The 2,704-nt window shown below is 49.8% G+C and overlaps 1 pseudogene; it reads left to right on the top strand.

Annotated features, from left to right (window-relative positions):
• Positions 1-2,608: 2,608 nt before the first annotated feature.
• LOC149372810 (very long chain fatty acid elongase 7 pseudogene) overlaps positions 2,609-2,704 on the top strand; it is a 1,138-nt pseudogene continuing 1,042 nt past the window's right edge.

The following is a 2,704-nucleotide window of genomic DNA, read 5'->3' on the forward strand; positions in this document are numbered from 1 at the left end:
TACCCGCCAAGGATCTCGAAAGAGCCGAAGAGTGCCACCTCAGACGGCTCCAAACCGGGTCTTTCTTAAATCCCGCCGTACTAAAACACGTGGACACGACATTCACGGGTAGGTACAAATTGTGTGGGCAGTAAGCTGACGTATGCCACATGGTGTGGACGTGCCAGTGCAATACACATGTAGCCGTTATAAGTCAGCCAACTAGGGAGGGCTGGGAGGCGGCCCTGTCCAGCTCGGACCTGGAGGCCCAGCAGGCCTTGGTCCAGAGTGCACGGGCAGCGGCGGCGGCCAATGGAGTCCCGGAGTAGGGACTGCCACCCAGTGCAACGACCACCCCCAGCTCCCTTTCCCAATTCAGTACAGTGTTGCAAATAAATGTTTTCTCCTCAACTGATCATCGCTCCCTCCTCGACTTCATTAGATCGGCCAGTCTCTCCTCATTCATTTAACCATCATTTTCTTTCAACCATCATTGCATACCCCTTATTCGTAGAAGCAATAAAGATCGCTTTAAACAGAAATATTACATTTTGTTCAAAATCAGGAGGAAGAATAACGCGCCGTGAAAACGTGACCACAGCTCACGTGGATCTTGACACGTGAGGTGTTCATAGTAGTGCAACACTAACTACTTTTGATAAAAAGGAGTCTAAAACACCTTAAAAACAATGCCGTACGAAAAAAAAACCCTTGGTACGTGTCCCCGCAGAGCTGGAGAGTGCTTTTCGAAACTGCGATGCCCTAAAAGCGGGAGGCACAAAGAATAAAACACCTCAACCGACGGGTTACGAAGAAAGAAGAGGACGACGGTTTCCTCGTGGGACGCGGCTGACATCTTGCGAACCCCGAGGGACAGCGGACTACCGGGCGGCATTCGGCAGCCTTGTAGGCGGCAGGACTCCCCGGATCAGGCAGCGCAGGTAAGCCTCATTCGGAATAAGGGACCTGTTCTCTGATCTTAGGGGCCGAAGGCGCTATTACTTGTTATCCATGGGCGCCTGGAGGTTGCCTTCCGTGCACAGTGTAGTGCAAGCTGCAGGACGTGACCAAGTGCAGAGAGGATGCGAGAGCGCGGAGCTGCTGTGGGCATGTGCTTACTCTAGGAGCGGTTCAGTATCTGGAATTTCGTGACGAGTTTTGATGCGGGCTACGTCCTGGGTTAAAACCGTCGTATGTCGTGACAGAGAGCGCCAGCGCTGCCCATCGCAGAGAATGTTGCCCTGGTAGGCCTGAAGCAGAAGTTATTTTTGCAGTTGAGTGACCCGAGGAATGGCAGAGAATCTGGGAGATTTTATGCGGTTGCTGTAGAAGTAAGGATAGCTGCGGTGGCAGTATCATGTGTGCACTTCTCGGAAATATTTTACGCTTTGCGTGCCATCGATCCTTTGGTTAAGCTTTTACCACCGGCAGCGAGACAGGAATTTATGCGCAACATACTTGATTTTTTCTCGTAGTTGCTACCGTTTTCTGGGGCTTGAGTATCTTATGGCCCGTTTCATCTCATCTCGTATTCATATTGAGATCGTCGCAACAGCACGCAAACTTTTCTCTCAGCTATGCTTCCCAAGTGAGCCATGCTAATTAGCATTTCCCACGCCTCCACCGAGCGCGCGAAAACATACTCGGTATTTTTGGCTGCGTTTTCATCACATTCCTTATGCATGGTTGCACGTGCGGCGCGCGCTACGGCCTTTTTGAATGTTTCGCATAGCGGAAACTTGCGCCAAAAGCTCTGATAAGATAGCACAGCTATAACTATAAAACCACGCTCTTGATGCGTGAAGAAGAACTTGTTTTGTGGAGTTTCTTTTTCGGTTTTTATACTCCTCACTTCTCTCGGTCATTAAACCCGAGACAACGTGAGATTTTTATTTAACGTTGTTCTGCGCACCTTCTTTTCCAGTCATTCTGTGAAACACCTTCTGATGAGGGTACATAAACTTGTTCAATCGCTACATTCTCTCGTCAAAAACACCTCTGCCAAATAATACCCTTCTACACACAGCAGGGAGCCAACAATCGCTCCCGCGCCTTCCTCCCCGCAAGCTGCTGCGTAACTCTGTTCAAAGATGGCTGTTGGTTAGACTTTTTTTAGGCGTCACGTAGCTACCATAGCCGTGGCCGGTCAGCCGCTCTAGCGGTTCATGAAGCCCCCCCTCGGGAATTCCCGCGCGCACCGACAGCAGGCGGAGGAGCGCCGCCCCTTGAACGGAAAAAGAGAAAGAAAGGCGCTAAGGTGGCAAAACTCAAATTTTTATTGCAACTAACTCATATTCTACAAAACGCATAAGAAAAACTTTTGCTGGAGGATATTCGTGAAGCGGAGTGCTTTAATATTCCAGATATATCACACCTTTATTGAGAGCCCCTTCCGAGCTCCTCTAACTGCTGACAAACCATAATAACATGATCTTTAGTGAAAGTTTTTCGAGTGAACCGCAGGAAATCTATGCTACGAGGGCACCTTTAGGAGGAATTTCAACGCACTGACTGTTTTCACATCGCACAATACATTACCTCCCGTACGTGCACAGTGAATAAGAGCGGATTATGAGTTTCACCCTAGGGGCTTTGCATCTGAAGCAAACCTTCGACTGTCTTCCAGGGCGGACTGCAGATCACGCGGTGGCTTGCTAACATAGCGGCAGGTACCATGGCACCCAAGACAGACTTCGACCCCGCCGTCCACTGGTTTCCAGATTGG

Source organism: Amblyomma mixtum, chromosome 1, assembly GCF_055824585.1.
Source record: "Amblyomma mixtum isolate Tamu chromosome 1, ASM5582458v1, whole genome shotgun sequence".
NCBI classification, from domain to species: Eukaryota; Metazoa; Arthropoda; class Arachnida; order Ixodida; family Ixodidae; genus Amblyomma; species Amblyomma mixtum.